We start from the raw sequence: 18,466 nt of genomic DNA on the forward strand, positions 1-18,466 counted from the left end.
TTAATCCATCTGCATCTGAAACAAAGTCAGGACAAAAGTCAAAGTGCTACAGGAGAACTCGACAGCTCCAGACACTTTGTGTCACCCTCACTGTTTTTACTCCAGAGGGGTCCATCCCACTAGGGCCCTCTCCTCTCTAAGGTAACTTTAAATTGCCTCCTGGGACTGAAAAGGTTTTTCCCCTTCTCCCAACCACCAGCCCCAACACTCAGCTTTTGGAATACGAGCAGACAAAATCCCTCCTCGACAGAAATGAACGTGTTGGCTCCGTGGATTTGGAGACGTTCTCTCAGTGCTGCCATATCCAAACTCCAGCTGTGCACCTCCTCACACTACCTGGGACCACAGAACACAAAATGTGACTATTCCCCTCCAGAAGAGTCACCCCCGGGGCTCCTCTGCACCCCTGTCCTGGCTCCCCCTCAGATCTTCCCCCCACTCCAGAGGCTGCCCAGAGTGAACCCAGCGAAAGGAAAAGGGACACACTGAGCACAGCACTCACCTGTGGGCCACCTGCCCAAGTGCCAACTCACCCCCTCCCTCTATTCCCTGGCACACCTGGGGCAGCAGCAGCACCTGCAAAGAAACAAAAAAGGAAAAATCATGCTGAGTTACTGTGAAACAGCAACGTCCCCGCTCTGGCTGAAGCACAGCACAAGTGAACCTTAATGTTGCACCCATCTACCCTCCTCTGGCATCCTGGGCCAGCACATCTGCCAAGGGGACCACCTAAAATAAATTAAAAAAAAGTAACAGTGAATGCTTAGAGTTGCACCAAAAGTGAGACTTCAGCAAGAGCAACTGCTTCTGTCCACCCATCACTGCTCACCTCGTCCCCTTCACCTTGACTGCAGAGACCCAGCTTTGCCTCCTAAAAATAAAGACAAAGAGCAGTGCTGTAACACGGCCACCATTTACACTCCCCTGCAAACACAAACAGTGACTGACCTTCTCAGGGGAGCCCCCTCACCCGGGATGGGGCACTCTGCCATGGATTTAATCCATCTGCATCTGAAACAAAGTCAGGACAACAGTCAAAGTGCTGCAGGCGAACTCGACAGCTCCAGACACTTTGTGTCAATCCAGGAATACCCTCTACAGCCCAACTACACCCCACATGACAAATTTCAACTCCCCAGGACTTGTCCCATTCCCCCACACCCAGACTGAGCAACAAGGCAGAGCAGCTCCAGGCCAAACACACCAACACCCGTGACACAGGACAGGACAAAAGGGGGGACACAACAGGGACAGAAATATCTCGGCAAGAAGAATGACCCTGAGGACCAAGAGAACTCGCAATGAGATGACCGAGGTAAGACCCATGGGGAGCTGACCAGGCTCAGAGAACCCTGCAGGAAGAAGATGCCAACGGGATCACTGATCCCAAGAAAAGCAGAGATGGATGCCTGAGAATCCTATGGTCAGAATCCTGTACCTGTCTCTGCATTCTGACAAGACCTAATCTGGCAGAATGGATCACAGCAGTGCACAGCTGTGGATACAGCTCAGAACAAGACCTGGAAAGGCACCAGCCTGGATGGTTGTGAAGAGAGATGGATTCTGATGTGTGTCTGAGCTCCTGAGTCAAAGTTCAATGGTATCAGTGCCTGTTCAAGGAACAGGGAGATGTTAAGAACGATGCCTGGGGTCTCCAAAAAAACCCTTGAAGGGTTGAGGAAAAAGACACACCACACAGGACACACAAAAGACACAGAGTGCACAACAGACAAGTGACACGACATGCCCTGGGACTGCTCTGCCCTGCACACCTCAGCACTGTGAGACCTTCCCTTTACGTGCCCGAATGGGGTCACATCTTGGACATCCCCATCTCCAAACCTGACCCAAAAATCCCTCTCAGTGACTCCCAACCCACACCCCACTTTCACCCCCTCTGTGGCTTTGAGCCCTTCACTTATCTCTGGGATGTCCAGGGATGAGAATCCACATCAGGGGCCAAGGAAGGCTGTCTCTGCCTCTGGGAAATTCCTGCTGTCTCAGTCAGGTGCCATAAAGAAAACCAAACATCCACGGATGATCTCAGCAGGGCTGTTGGGTGAGAGGATCTCAGTGTGAGACAAGTGACCACCTGAAACACACAAACAATAAGGGATGCTCAGAGTTGCACCAGAAACACCACTGCCCTGACCACACAAATATGTCAATTTTAGAAAACACAAACAAAAGTCCAGCAAAAAAAAAAGCCAACTCTTATTACTGATAGTCAAACTACCTAATACAATTTAATACAATAATACAATATAATACAATAATACAATATAATGATGTATACTATAATATATAATAATAATAAATAATATAATATATATAATATTATATAATATATAATATAATAATGTATAGTATAATATAATATATAATAAAAATAACCCCATGTCCATTCCCCTCAAAAAGCCTCCAAGATGCATATCTTATATATCTGGGTATACCCCCAATTTAAAGACCTGCCTCTAATCAAATAAGCATAAAACCCACATCTTTTAAACTATATAAATTCATTAAGCTAATAGACCAAAACCACAGAATTTTAAATCCTTAGTCAACACTAGTACATACACTAATTCCATCTCTACATACAAAATCAAAACCCATTTTCTATTATTAACATAACAAAAAAAGCCTCAACTTTTAACTGTAGTAAAACCTAAAAACACCTACTTAAATAAAATAATTCCATTATATCTGAGCCAAAACTTCAAACAAACCTCCTCCAAAATTAATATTTTAAGTGCCAGAAACCCTCAAATATTTAAAATAACTCCTTCAAAAATACCTTCTGTACCTTTCAGACTGATTGTGAGTGCAAAGCAAGGAAAGAAAAAGCACGCAGTTTGTTTTAAGAAAACAGTGTTCACTCCTGTGCATTCCCTCTCCAGTGTGTTCAGCCCAGGCACAGACAGACTGCAGCACACAGATCTCCTTTGCTCTTTGTTAGTTTTAGGGCAGGGAAGTTCCCTGCACTGATGTTTTTCCCTTTTTCTATGGGTTCATTAAACCTGCTGCAGACTGAAAATCCCAGAGAAGCACCAAGAGCTGCACCTGCAGCCCAGGGGGCCTGGACCTCAGCATTTTATCAACACAGAACAGCTGATAAGAGACCAAAGGAGCTGAGCTACAGCCACAGCAAGGGCTTTCTGAATTTACCATCTCCCTTCAGAAAACCAAAATGCTTTATTATTTTATGTTATTCATTCTTTATGCTTAGGAGCACTTTGTGTATTAAATAGTTTTTTCCATTTCTTCCCCAAGAAATTCTTTCCCAAACCAATTTAAAAGAGAGACCAATTTTAGTTTACTTTCCAAAAAAAACCCATTCAAGAGTTTCCTCCCAAGTTTACCCTAAACCATAACAACAAACAAATTAATAATAAAAAAAAGGCACAAATATACTTCAATTAACAGCGCCAAAAACAATTATTCCAAACTCAATGAACTCTTAATACCTCAAAACCATCAGAACAAACAGACCACCTATAAATACACACAAAACCAAAAGATCCATTTGAGTACAAACAATATCTCCTAAATTATCCAAAACTGTAAAATGTATACTGTAGTCAAGCATGCTAAATAAACAAACCCCTATAACACAATAAAAAAATCATTTAATTGTAAATATTAAGAAACCCTAAAAGATGAACTACATCACACTGTCTCAAACCCACTAAAACAAACACTAGATGATCCCTATGATAAAAGCCACCACTAAATAAATAAAACCCTCCCCTATACCTCACACCACAGCCAATTACACCACTGTAAACCTTAGACAATAAACCCTGGAAAAACACAATATCCCCCAAAAATAATTCAACAACAAAACTCAGTTCAAAAATACTCTGACCAATGTGAACTATGAAACCAAACATGAATTAAATACACCACATATCCCTCATCACACCACCTACAAACAGAATAAAGCTACACAATAAATCACTAAAAACCACCAAACAGAAAAAAACAGCTCTACCCAACCTGAATCCCCCCATACAACACACAAAACCCAATAACACATTTCAGAAGTCTCTCAAAAAAGCTACTTAAATTAGTTCTACCTCAAATACAAACAAACTCACCCATAAAGTTATCTTCACTCAAAAACCAAATTATATATAACAAATAACACCAAAAAAAGTCACACAAAACACTACGCACCACCTAAGAACATCATATTGAATAAAAGCCACACAGAAGTGCCACTATTCATTAAAATTCCAGGTGAAAAGAAAATCCCTCCACTTTAAACACAGACAACAACAGAAAAAAGGAGTTTCTTCAATCAATTTGAACTCCTTTTGTCTCCATAACTCCTTTCTCTTCTGGGAGCACCGGGGGGGGTTTATTAAGATGAAGCTGAAAAGGAAAAAAAAGTCCCCTCTATAAACCCACACTGGCTTACCTTCTGCTGCTGGGTAGAAAGGTTTGATCCCCATCGCCTCCCAAGTAACGCTCCAAACCCACGTGCTCCCCATGAACCACAGCCAGGACCTCAGCGCGAGCTCCTCACTCCCCACGGCTGGATACCAAAATTAGCTGGGGCTCCTCATTTAAACTGGAACCGCCCCCGGCTGAAACCGTCCCCTCGTTATCCATCACAGCTCCACCCGTGCCTGCTCTCTCCCCCCTCACTGTTCCCAGCTCACACCTGGGGCTGCTCTCTCCCCTCCCCATCCTGTGGCATCTCTCACCTGCAGCTGCGGCCACTCCGAGGGTGAGGGCAGAGGGGACTTGCTGTTCATTCCCGGGACGGTTCATGGTCTGCACCTGACACGATGGGGCACCGGGCTTCCCTTGCTGTGGATAAGGACCCCTCTTCTCCTGCAGGTGCCCGAGGCTGGAACTGGGATTTCACCCCCGAAAGTCCATATGCCTGAGGTTCATAATTCCTAAGGAAATTCCCCAGAAATCGTTACCCTTCATTTACAAATATTCCTTTGGAATCACTATTAACTTGTCCTTCTGTGGAAGCGTTTCAAACATTCATTGGAGAGTTCAGGAGCCGAGTTGGCTCGTTTATGACTTGGCTGACAAGCCCAGACAAAACCCAAACACCGAGAACGCCGGCTCCGCCCCTGGCTCCGCCCCTGGCTCCGCCCCTGGCTCCGCCCCTGGCTCCGCCCCTGGCTCCGCCCCTGGCTCCGCCCCTGGCTCCGCCCCTGGCTCCGCCCCTGGCTCCGCCCCTGGCTCCGCCCCTGGCTCCGCCCCTGGCTCCGCCCCTGGCTCCGCCCCACGCTCCGCCCCACGCTCCGCCCCACGCTCCGCCCCACGCTCCGCCCCACGCTCCGCCCCACGCTCCGCCCCACGCTCCGCCCCACGCTCCGCCCCACGCTCCGCCCCACGCTCCGCCCCCACGCTCCGCCCCCACGCTCCGCCCCCACGCTCCGCCCCCACGCTCCGCCCCCACGCTCCGCCCCCACGCTCCGCCCCCACGCTCCGCCCCCACGCTCCGCCCCCACGCTCCGCCCCCACGCTCCGCCCCCACGCTCCGCCCCCACGCTCCGCCCCGCCTGGGATGGGGGCGGGACCAAACTTCCACATACTCGGGGGAAAAAAAAAGAATAAGAAAAAAAAAAAAGGAACAATGAAAAAAAATATTATAAAATAAAATAAAACAAAATAAAAATTTTAAAAAAAATCAAAAGTTATTAAAAACGAATAAAAATAAATAAAATCTAAAATAAATTTAAAATATAATTTAAAAATTTAAAATACAAAATAAATAACATGAATGTAAAAACTGAAATAATATCCATAAATTTTTAAAAAAATAAAAGTCATTATGATTTTAAATAGTAATAAAGAAAAATTTGAAAATTTTAAAAATAAATAATAGACTAAAATATAAAAATTAAAGAAATAAACCAAAAGCATTTTAAAAAGACAAAACAAAAAATATATTAAAACATTAACCACAATACAATATTTAACATAAAATACAAAAATCAAAAATTAAAAAAAAAATAAACAATAAGTAAAATAAAATACGAAATTAAATAAACCCAGCCCTCCCCTGATGCCACTGCCTAACACAGGCCCCAGGAGTTTTCTTGATTAGGCAGGGATAGGGAAAACAAACCCAGTGCCTCCCAGAAAATAAGGTTTTCTAGAAAATTCTTGGAAACAAATTCTGTTTTAGCAGGAAGCTCACTTGGGATGAACACCCACATGTGCCAAGGCAGGAAAGAACAACCTCATTGTGTCCAAGGAACAGCAACTAGGCCAGGATTTAAGTTTTAATGGAACTTAAGTAATTAAAAACACACTGAATTGAACTTGAAAACGAGATGAATCAAGGCAATTAAACACTTTACAAGTTTTCCTGGGAATTCCCAGAATTCTGTGGATATGGTGCTGACACATTCCTGATTCACCAACCTTAACTGGGGAAATTTCCTTGGAAATGTCCCCTAAGAATTAGCAAAATTCCAATTAGGATAGAAAATAGGAAAAAAAATATAGCCTTACTAAAATCAGAGAGAGGAAAAACATCAAATAAAAGGAAGGAATAATATCTAACTCCCAGCTTGCCTGGAAAACAAGCTCAGGAATTTCTAACATGGAAAACTTTTGGAAGAGCCAGGAAGTCTGTGGAAGTCCATGGAATGATGATTTCAAATCTGCTTCCTCTGCTCTGATTTTCCAGGGAAGAGGGAGTTAAACATGCCAATTTACTCCTATTCCAGAATGATCTCTAGTTTGTGGGAGTAACAACCCAAAGAAACTCCAGTCTTACTTGGATTTGACAGATGAAACTCCCAGCAGAGATGGGAAGTTTCAGTGGAACCAAAGAGCCACAATTCCTGGAATAACAAAATTCCACTCAGCAAAAGTCAGGAATTCTATTTACAAATCCATGGAGGAGGAGGAGGAGGATGACACCAGGAACACAAACCAGCTGAAAGCAACAATGTACTGTAAAGGGCAGGAAATCAAATGGACAGTCTCTGGTTATGCTCAGGCATTTCTCCAGGAGTCAGAGGGAAAAGTGGGAACCTTGGACTGGGATAAGGCCTTCCAGTGCCTCCACTTCCCACTGGCTCTCTCCTTTTTTGCCAACTACCTGCAAGAGGAAAAACAGCAGGAATAAAGTTTCAAACAGGAGGTCCTTGGTTCAGGCAGACTGAAGTGCAGCTCCCAGGGAGCGAGTCCAGGCTGGGCCCAGGGGAGCTCCGGGAATCTGGGATTGCCCGAGGGATTCAAGGGCTGGAAAAGCAGGACCCACCTGCCGGGTTTAGTGCTGGGACACAGCAAGGCCTCGGCTCAGGGGCAGCAGTTGGAGCTGGGACTGCAGGAGAACACCCCAAAGCCAGGTTAAACCCCAGCATGACACACAGCACGCTCCAGGAGAAACTCAGGTGGGAGAAGCCCCCGGATGCTCTGTGTTCCTTCTCCTCGGCATCTTTGCCAGGGCCTCCCTCAGAATACTGACCTCACCCTGCAGCTCCTACAAAATAGGAGAACTTATGGAAATCACCCAGCAATCCATGGATTTCCAGGTATTAAGAACCAAAGCAGCCGCCTCTCAGTGGTGTCCCCAAGGCCCAGCAGTGCCCAGCACCTCTGACTGGAATTTGAGGGGTCCCAGCACAGCCCCAGAGCAGCAGAAAAACCCACCTCCAGACTCACCAGAGAGATGACAGGAGGGCCCTCCCTGCGATGCCTGCTGAGCCAAGTGGAGCTGGCAGGGTGACCCATGGACATTCTGTGTTCACCTTTCAACAGAGTCAATGCGGAAACAGAACAAATCTCTCTCAGAGTCGAGATCCCTTCAGGTGCACCTGGAGATGCTGCAGTGTCCTTCAGCAGCCAGAGCAGAACAGGGTTTCTACGGTGCTGTAAGTGAGAAATACAATTGAATCAGAAGAAAATAAAAGGAAGCACCTCTCTCCATGCTTTTTATATTAAAAAAATCAGGCAGTAGAATTTTTTAGGTGTTCATTCTTGCTTTACACTGTGTAAAATACAAGCACTCACCTTTCAGCCTGAAATTGCAACAGCTCCTCAGGCTGACTGAGCTCAGCCAGACCACCAGAATCACTGAATTGTGGAAGGGAAAGCTCATCCCATTCCAGCCCCAGCCACGGCACGGACACCTTCCACCAGATCCAGGGGCAGCCACAGCTTCTCTGGGGAACCCGTGCCAGGGCCCCGCCGCCCTCACAGGGAACAATTCCTTCCTGATATTTAATCTAAACCGGCCTCCCTTCATCCTGATGAAGCCGTTCCCCTTGTCCATCACTGCGTGTCCTTGTGAGAAATCCCTCTCCATTAGGCCATAAGCGGCTGGCACAGACCATCCCCAAATAATGTTCTGGGGGTCTCGGGGCCACACGAGCACTCCGGGCGTTTTACCGGCTTCCCCTGCCGCCTTCCCCGGGAACCCCGGCTCGGCTCCAGCGCCGACAGCGAGTGCTCCAGCTCCGGGCACAGCGCCAGCGTGTCCCGCCCGCCCGCCGGGGGATCGGCAGCGGCCCCGACTCCGCCTTGAACGGCCCGCCGAGGAAGCGGCAGTGACGGCGGACACCGGCCCGAGGCCGCCCGGAACTGCCCCCGGCTCGTTCGTTTCGGCTGAGGGGGGCGACGTTCAGGGAAACTCGGCTGGGCTCGGCTGTTCGGGGAAACACGGCAATTTCCGTCAGTAGTCGGCTATTCTCGGCTGTTCGGAGAAACTCGGCGATTTCCGTCAGCCGTCGGCTATTCTCGGCTGTTCGGAAACTCTCGGTCGTTTTCGTCACACCTCGCCTTTTTTGGTGGCAGAGAGCATTACGTCACTTTCGCCCCTCCCCGCCGCCATCTTTAGAAGGTCAACAGCAGCGAGCCGAGCCGCCATCTTGGTTGTGGCGCCCCTTAAGGCCCCCCATAGGTGTCTAACACAAGCGCCTGACTAAAATGAGTAACCAGAACCCGCCTGCGGCGCGGCTGAACCCACAGACCGTGTCCCTACACCTGGAAACGACACAGAAAATTGTCCTCGGGCGGCGCCGTGGTCGGGATTTTTGTGCAGGCAGTCTGATAGACACACATTGGGGGGGTGTCGGAGAAGGGAGACGCGACACCATATGGTCATCAGCAGAACTCCGTTTATTTAAGTACAATCTTGAGTTATATACTTTGCTTAATTAGCTCATACATATTGCAAAAGCTAAGCTCCTAATTGGTAGTGACTATACAATAGTTTACTTCATGTTATATCAGCATATTACAACAGTTTGTATCACCTTGTAGCATTTAACTCCTCTTTCTCATGATCTCAGTTCCTCTCCCTCATCCTCATGCTGGCCTTGTCCTAGCTTCTAGTTCTGAGAGCCATTATGTCTTTTCTGAAAGCTATTGTGTCTTTTATCTTTTTCCATTTCTCAGCCAGCTTCTCAACCTCTCCACAGGGGGGGTCCTCAGTTTTCCCGCTCTTTTCGCCGCCATCTTTAGAAGGTCAAGCGCCGCGAGTCGCGCCGCCATCTTGGTTGTGGCACTCCCCCTCGGCTGCTCGCACAAGCGCCTGACAACATCGCCTGCCCAAACACTGCCGTGGTGCCGCTCAGCCCCCATCCCCTGTCCACGCACCTGCGTATGCCGCGGAAAAACCGCTCCCGGGCCGCTCCCTGGTCCAGGTCGCGCGCAGGCAGCCGGCTGCCACGTGCCCTGGGTCCCCTCTTTTTTTTTCCCCCCTTTTTGGCCGGGATCTTTCGGTCCTCGGGCGGCAGCACTGCCCGTGAGCTCAGAGACCGGGGCTGCTGCTCACCTCGGGTACCGCCACGGGGGAGAATTACAGTACCGCTGTATGTCCACAGGATGGCAGCACTGCCGCACAGCTCTCGGGACGGGCGCGGGGGAGAGTTGCAATACCGATCTTTATCCACAGGATGGCAGCATTGCCTTACAAATCGGCTCGGGGGGAGCTGGAGTACCGATCTTTATCCACAGGATGGCAGCATTGCCTTACAGATCGCCTGCCATCAACCAAACCGAATCCAAAAAAGCCTTCAATTTAGGCTGCATTTCAAAATAACTTCTATTTCTTATTTTGATATATCTAATAACCATTACAAATTAATCTATTATATCATGTACATTATATTAAGTATATTTTACATATTATAATAAATGGAACAAGTAATAATATAGTGTATCTATAGTGTATCTATTCCTATTATCTTTCATATTTTATAGTTCTCATTTTGTTACTTATATTTTTATTTTTTTGCATTTGTAATTTTTTTCAATTTGTATTCACTTCTTTCCATTTTTACCGATATTTTAAACTATAGGAATTCATTGACCTAACACATCAGAACCACAGTTAATTAGAATTGAATGAGCCTGGTTTTCTAAGAGATAAATATTTAATCTTTATTAAAATAATATGGGCATATTTTCTCTTTCTGTGTGCTTTTGGGGAGAGGGGGTTTGTTTTGGATTTCTTGGCTAATAAGCAAGGAGGTTCAAAGAGCTACAAAATAAAATGTCTATATGATTTTATCTCTGCCTCTGAAATACACTTCGACATCAAGCTCCTGCTGGTAAAACTGTGCATGGGGAGAATGAGACCTGAAAGGAAAAAACAGACACCACTGTGTCCACAGCTTTCTCGGTTCAGGTTTATTAATTTAGTAGAAAATACAGAGGATTTTTAGTAACTGCACTCTCAATTATATCCAGACGTCCAGCAGACAGGGAGGTCATTTCTCAACTTCTTCCTTGCTGAGAGCCAACCTCCAACATACTCGGGGGAAAAAAGAGGGTGGATTTCATCCCCCTGCATCTGAAACAAAGTCAGGACAAAAGTCAAAGTGCTGCAGGAGAACTTGACAGCTCCAGACACTTTGTGTCAATCCAGGAATACCCTCTACAGCCCAACTACACCCCACATGACAAATTTCAACTCCCCAGGACTTGTCCCATTCCCCCACACCCAGACTGAGCAACAAGGCAGAGCAGCTCCAGGCCAAACACACCAACACCCGTGACACAGGACAGGACAAAAGGGGGGACACAACAGGGACAGAAATATCTCAGCAAGAAGAATGACCCTGAGGACCGAGAGAACTCGCAATGAGATGACCGAGGTAAGACCCATGGGGAGCTGACCAGGCTCAGAGAACCCTGCAGGAAGAAGATGCCAACGGGATCACTGATCCCAAGAAAAGCAGAGATGGATGCCTGAGAATCCTACGGTCAGAATCCTGTACCTGTCTCTGCATTCTGACAAGACCTAATCCACCAGAATGGATCACAGCAGTGCACAGCTGTGGATACAGCTCAGAACAAGACCTGGAAAGGCACCAGCCTGGACACTTGTGAAGAGAGATGGATTCTGATGTGTGTCTGAGCTCCCGAGTCAAGGGTTTGATGCCTGGCCTGGTATCAGCACCAGGAATAGGGAGATGTTAAGAACAATGCCTGGGGTCTCCAAAAGACCCCTTGAAGGGTTAAGGCAAAAGACACACAAAACAAAACACACAACAGACACAGAGTGCACAACAGACAAGTGACACGACATGCCCTGGGACTGCTCTGCCCTGCACACCTCAGCACTGTGAGACCTTCCCTCTATGTGCCCTAAAGGGGTCACATCTTGGACATCCCCATCTCCAAACCTGATTTAAAAACCCCTCCTGGTGACCCCTGACCCCACACCCCACTTTCATCCCCTCTGTGGCTCCCAGCCCTCCACTTATCTCTGGGACATCTGGGGATGCCAATCCATGTCAAAAGCCAAAGAAGGTGCCTCTCCCTCGGGGAAATTCCTGCTGTCACTGGGCTGGTGTCTCTCAGTCAGCTACAATAAAGAAAAGCAAATGTGACCGTGTGATCTCAGCAGCACATGGGCCAAAAACCAGCAATTCCGCTACTCACCACCTCCTGAGCACACCCAGGTCCTCGGGCCCTGTGCTCCAGCTCTGCTCAGACACCAACACTGCGGGGTGTGCCTGGGTTAAGAGCAGACAAGGTGATGTGGCACTGCTGAAACTTGAGCAGACCCTCCCTCCTCCTCCCTGACACACCTCAACTCCTCGGCTGTTACCAAAGCCCACCTGGATGGCCCCTTCAAATGGAGAAGGTCAAGGCTTCACCACAGAGTCCTGTAATGTTGCCAAGGGCTCATGAATGAGGCAGACTGGGCCTGTAGTCCAGTTGGTGAGAGGGGAGTTCAGTGCAGTGCAAGTGGATTGCCTAAAACACACAATAAAGGAGGCTTAGGGTTGCACCAGCAAGTGAAACTCCAGCAGAAGCAACTGCTTCTGTCCACCCATCCCTGCTCACCTCGTCCACTTCACCTTGACTGCAGAGATCCAGCTTTGCCTCCTAAAAACAAAGACAAAGAGCAGTGCTGTAACATGGCCACCATTTACACTCCCCTGCAAACACAAACACTGACTGACCTTCTCAGGGGAGCCCCCTCACACAGGATGGGGCACTCTGCCATGGATTTAATCCATCTGCACCTGAAACAAAGTCAGGACAAAAGTCAAAGTGCTGCAGGAGAACTCGACAGCTCCAGACACTTTGTGTCACCCTCTCTCTTTTTACTCCTGAGGGGTCCATCCCACTGGGGCCCTCTCCTCTCTAAGGTAACTTTAAATTGCCTCCTGGGACTGAAAAGGTTTTTCCCCTTCTCCCAACCACCAGCCCCAACACTCAGCTTTTGGAATACGAGCAGACAAAATCCCTCCTCGACAGAAATGAACGTGTTGGCTCCGTGGATTTGGAGACGTTCTCTCAGTGCTGCCATATCCAAACTCCAGCTGTGCACCTCCTCACACTACCTGGGACCACAGAACACAAAATGTGACTATTCCCCTCCAGAAGAGTCACCCCCGGGGCTCCTCTGCACCCCTGTCCTGGCTCCCCCTCAGATCTTCCCCCCACTCCAGAGGCTGCCCAGAGTGAACCCAGCGAAAGGAAAAGGGACACACTGAGCACAGCACTCACCTGTGGGCCACCTGCCCAAGTGCCAACTCACCCCCTCCCTCTATTCCCTGGCACACCTGGGGCAGCAGCAGCACCTGCAAAGAAACAAAAAAGGAAAAATCATGCTGAGTTACTGTGAAACAGCAACGTCCCCGCTCTGGCTGAAGCACAGCACAAGTGAACCTTAATGTTGCACCCATCTACCCTCCTCTGGCATCCTGGGCCAGCACATCTGCCAAGGGGACCACCTAAAATAAATTAAAAAAAAGTAACAGTGAATGCTTAGAGTTGCACCAAAAGTGAGACTTCAGCAAGAGCAACTGCTTCTGTCCACCCATCACTGCTCACCTCGTCCCCTTCACCTTGACTGCAGAGACCCAGCTTTGCCTCCTAAAAATAAAGACAAAGAGCAGTGCTGTAACACGGCCACCATTTACACTCCCCTGCAAACACAAACAGTGACTGACCTTCTCAGGGGAGCCCCCTCACCCGGGATGGGGCACTCTGCCATGGATTTAATCCATCTGCATCTGAAACAAAGTCAGGACAACAGTCAAAGTGCTGCAGGCGAACTCGACAGCTCCAGACACTTTGTGTCAATCCAGGAATACCCTCTACAGCCCAACTACACCCCACATGACAAATTTCAACTCCCCAGGACTTGTCCCATTCCCCCACACCCAGACTGAGCAACAAGGCAGAGCAGCTCCAGGCCAAACACACCAACACCCGTGACACAGGACAGGACAAAAGGGGGGACACAACAGGGACAGAAATATCTCGGCAAGAAGAATGACCCTGAGGACCAAGAGAACTCGCAATGAGATGACCGAGGTAAGACCCATGGGGAGCTGACCAGGCTCAGAGAACCCTGCAGGAAGAAGATGCCAACGGGATCACTGATCCCAAGAAAAGCAGAGATGGATGCCTGAGAATCCTATGGTCAGAATCCTGTACCTGTCTCTGCATTCTGACAAGACCTAATCTGGCAGAATGGATCACAGCAGTGCACAGCTGTGGATACAGCTCAGAACAAGACCTGGAAAGGCACCAGCCTGGATGGTTGTGAAGAGAGATGGATTCTGATGTGTGTCTGAGCTCCTGAGTCAAAGTTCAATGGTATCAGTGCCTGTTCAAGGAACAGGGAGATGTTAAGAACGATGCCTGGGGTCTCCAAAAAAACCCTTGAAGGGTTGAGGAAAAAGACACACCACACAGGACACACAAAAGACACAGAGTGCACAACAGACAAGTGACACGACATGCCCTGGGACTGCTCTGCCCTGCACACCTCAGCACTGTGAGACCTTCCCTTTACGTGCCCGAATGGGGTCACATCTTGGACATCCCCATCTCCAAACCTGACCCAAAAATCCCTCTCAGTGACTCCCAACCCACACCCCACTTTCACCCCCTCTGTGGCTTTGAGCCCTTCACTTATCTCTGGGATGTCCAGGGATGAGAATCCACATCAGGGGCCAAGGAAGGCTGTCTCTGCCTCTGGGAAATTCCTGCTGTCTCAGTCAGGTGCCATAAAGAAAACCAAACATCCACGGATGATCTCAGCAGGGCTGTTGGGTGAGAGGATCTCAGTGTGAGACAAGTGACCACCTGAAACACACAAACAATAAGGGATGCTCAGAGTTGCACCAGAAACACCACTGCCCTGACCACACAAATATGTCAATTTTAGAAAACACAAACAAAAGTCCAGCAAAAAAAAAAGCCAACTCTTATTACTGATAGTCAAACTACCTAATACAATTTAATACAATAATACAATATAATACAATAATACAATATAATGATGTATACTATAATATATAATAATAATAAATAATATAATATATATAATATTATATAATATATAATATAATAATGTATAGTATAATATAATATATAATAAAAATAACCCCATGTCCATTCCCCTCAAAAAGCCTCCAAGATGCATATCTTATATATCTGGGTATACCCCCAATTTAAAGACCTGCCTCTAATCAAATAAGCATAAAACCCACATCTTTTAAACTATATAAATTCATTAAGCTAATAGACCAAAACCACAGAATTTTAAATCCTTAGTCAACACTAGTACATACACTAATTCCATCTCTACATACAAAATCAAAACCCATTTTCTATTATTAACATAACAAAAAAAGCCTCAACTTTTAACTGTAGTAAAACCTAAAAACACCTACTTAAATAAAATAATTCCATTATATCTGAGCCAAAACTTCAAACAAACCTCCTCCAAAATTAATATTTTAAGTGCCAGAAACCCTCAAATATTTAAAATAACTCCTTCAAAAATACCTTCTGTACCTTTCAGACTGATTGTGAGTGCAAAGCAAGGAAAGAAAAAGCACGCAGTTTGTTTTAAGAAAACAGTGTTCACTCCTGTGCATTCCCTCTCCAGTGTGTTCAGCCCAGGCACAGACAGACTGCAGCACACAGATCTCCTTTGCTCTTTGTTAGTTTTAGGGCAGGGAAGTTCCCTGCACTGATGTTTTTCCCTTTTTCTATGGGTTCATTAAACCTGCTGCAGACTGAAAATCCCAGAGAAGCACCAAGAGCTGCACCTGCAGCCCAGGGGGCCTGGACCTCAGCATTTTATCAACACAGAACAGCTGATAAGAGACCAAAGGAGCTGAGCTACAGCCACAGCAAGGGCTTTCTGAATTTACCATCTCCCTTCAGAAAACCAAAATGCTTTATTATTTTATGTTATTCATTCTTTATGCTTAGGAGCACTTTGTGTATTAAATAGTTTTTTCCATTTCTTCCCCAAGAAATTCTTTCCCAAACCAATTTAAAAGAGAGACCAATTTTAGTTTACTTTCCAAAAAAAACCCATTCAAGAGTTTCCTCCCAAGTTTACCCTAAACCATAACAACAAACAAATTAATAATAAAAAAAAGGCACAAATATACTTCAATTAACAGCGCCAAAAACAATTATTCCAAACTCAATGAACTCTTAATACCTCAAAACCATCAGAACAAACAGACCACCTATAAATACACACAAAACCAAAAGATCCATTTGAGTACAAACAATATCTCCTAAATTATCCAAAACTGTAAAATGTATACTGTAGTCAAGCATGCTAAATAAACAAACCCCTATAACACAATAAAAAAATCATTTAATTGTAAATATTAAGAAACCCTAAAAGATGAACTACATCACACTGTCTCAAACCCACTAAAACAAACACTAGATGATCCCTATGATAAAAGCCACCACTAAATAAATAAAACCCTCCCCTATACCTCACACCACAGCCAATTACACCACTGTAAACCTTAGACAATAAACCCTGGAAAAACACAATATCCCCCAAAAATAATTCAACAACAAAACTCAGTTCAAAAATACTCTGACCAGTGTGAACTATGAAACCAAACATGAATTAAATACACCACATATCCCTCATCACACCACCTACAAACAGAATAAAGCTACACAATAAATCACTAAAAACCACCAAACAGAAAAAAACATCCCTACCCAACCTGAATCCCTCCATACAACACACAAAACCCCAACAACACATTTCAGAAGTCTCTCAAAAAAGCTACTTAAATTAGTTCTACCTCAAATACAAACAAACTCACCCATAAAGTTATCTTCACTCAAAAACCAAATTATATATAACAAATAACACCAAAAAAAGTCACACAAAACACTACGCACCACCTAAGAACATCATATTGAATAAAAGCCACACAGAAGTGCCACTATTCATTAAAATTCCAGGTGAAAAGAAAATCCCTCCACTTTAAACACAGACAACAACAGAAAAAAGGAGTTTCTTCAATCAATTTGAACTCCTTTTGTCTCCATAACTCCTTTCTCTTCTGGGAGCACCGGGGAGGGTTTATTAAGATGAAGCTGAAAAGGAAAAAAAAGTCCCCTCTATAAACCCATACCGGCTTACCTTCTGCTGCTGCTGGGTAGAAAGGTTTGATCCCCATCGCCTCCCAAGTAACGCTCCAAACCCACGTGCTCCCCATGAGCCACAGCCAGGACCTCAGCGTGAGCTCCTCACTCCCCACGGCTCCATACCAAAATGAGCTGGGGCTGCCCTCTTAACCTGGAACCGCCCCCTCGTTATCCATCACAGCTCCACCTGTGCCTGCTCTCTCCCCCCTCACTGTTCCCAGCTCACACCTATGCCTGCTCTCTCCCCTCCCCATCCTGTGCCATCTCTCACCTGCAGCTGCTGCCCGTCCGAGCGTGACGCAGAGGGGACTTGCTGTTCATTCCCGGGACGGTTCATGGTCTGCAGCTGATGCGATGGGGCACCGGGCTTCCCTTGCTGTGGATAAGGACCCCTCTTCTCCTGCAGGTGCCCGAGGCTGGAACTGGTATTCCACCCCCGAAAGTCCATATGCCTGAGGTTCATAATTCCTAAGGAAATTCCCCAGAAATCGTTACCCTTCATTTACAAATATTCCTTTGGAATCACTCCTGACTTGTCCTTCTGTGGAAGCGTTTCAAACATTCAAAGGAGAGTTCAGGAGCCGAGTTGGCTTGTTTATGACTTGGCTGGACAAGCCCAGACAAAACCCAAACACCGAGAACGCCGGCTCCGCCCCTGGCTCCGCCCCTGGCTCCGCCCCTGGCTCCGCCCCTGGCTCCGCCCCTGGCTCCGCCCCTGGCTCCGCCCCTGGCTCCGCCCCTGGCTCCGCCCCTGGCTCCGCCCCTGGCTCCGCCCCTGGCTCCGCCCCTGGCTCCGCCCCTGGCTCCGCCCCTGGCTCCGCCCCTGGCTCCGCCCCTGGCTCCGCCCCTGGCTCCGCCCCTGGCTCCGCCCCTGGCTCCGCCCCTGGCTCCGCCCCTGGCTCCGCCCCTGGCTCCGCCCCACGCTCCGCCCCACGCTCCGCCCCACGCTCCGCCCCTGGCTCCGCCCCACGCTCCGCCCCACGCTCCGCCCCACGCTCCGCCCCACGCTCCGCCCCACGCTCCGCCCCACGCTCCGCCCCACGCTCCGCCCCACGCTCCGCCCCACGCTCCGCCCCACGCTCCGCCCCACGCTCCGCCCCACGCTCCGCCCCGCCTGGGATGGGGGCGGGACCAAACTTCCACATACTCGGGGAAAAAAAAAGAATAAGAAAAAAAAAAAAAGGAACAATGAAAAAAAATATTATAAAATAAAATAAAACAAAATAAAAATTTTAAAAAAACATCAAAAGTTAATAAAAACGAAAAAAAAAATAAAATCTAAAATAAATTTAAAATATAATTTAAAAATTTAAAAATACAAAATAAATAACATGAATGTAAAAACTGAAATAATATCCATAAATTTTTAAAAAAATAAAAGTCATTAAGATTTTAAATAGTAATAAAGAAAAATTTGAAAATTTTAAAAATAAATAATAGACTAAAATATAAAAATTAAAGAAATAAACCAAAAGCATTTTAAAAAGACAAAACAAAAAATATATTAAAACATTAACCACAATACAATATTTAACATAAAATACAAAAATCAAAAAGTAAAAAAAAAATACACAATAAGTAAAAT

At 46.7% G+C, this 18,466-nt stretch overlaps 3 long non-coding RNA genes across 5 annotated transcripts; all 3 read right to left on the bottom strand.

Annotated features, from left to right (window-relative positions):
- Positions 1-87: 87 nt before the first annotated feature.
- LOC310918429 lies at positions 88-13,753 on the bottom strand. 3 transcript variants are annotated; one of them, XR_014591665.1, is made up of 5 exons: positions 13,401-13,753; positions 12,286-12,327; positions 665-729; positions 503-576; positions 88-336 (listed from the first exon to the last, which is right to left on the bottom strand). It is a non-coding gene; the product is annotated as an uncharacterized lncRNA (long non-coding RNA). The 3 variants fall into 3 exon arrangements; XR_014591664.1 differs by lacking the exon at positions 665-729 and having other exon boundaries at positions 12,300-12,327; XR_014591666.1 differs by lacking the exons at positions 12,286-12,327; positions 13,401-13,753 and having other exon boundaries at positions 665-919.
- Positions 11,700-12,136, bottom strand: LOC310918431. Its single transcript, XR_014591668.1, has 3 exons — positions 12,057-12,136; positions 11,878-11,951; positions 11,700-11,800 (listed from the first exon to the last, which is right to left on the bottom strand). It is a non-coding gene; the product is annotated as an uncharacterized lncRNA (long non-coding RNA).
- On the bottom strand, positions 12,440-13,371 carry LOC310918430. Its single transcript, XR_014591667.1, has 3 exons — positions 13,117-13,371; positions 12,955-13,028; positions 12,440-12,788 (listed from the first exon to the last, which is right to left on the bottom strand). It is a non-coding gene; the product is annotated as an uncharacterized lncRNA (long non-coding RNA).
- Positions 13,754-18,466: the final 4,713 nt, after the last annotated feature.

This window comes from Zosterops lateralis, assembly GCF_965231275.1.
Source record: "Zosterops lateralis genome assembly, chromosome: 23".
In the NCBI taxonomy this organism is placed as follows: domain Eukaryota; kingdom Metazoa; phylum Chordata; class Aves; order Passeriformes; family Zosteropidae; genus Zosterops; species Zosterops lateralis.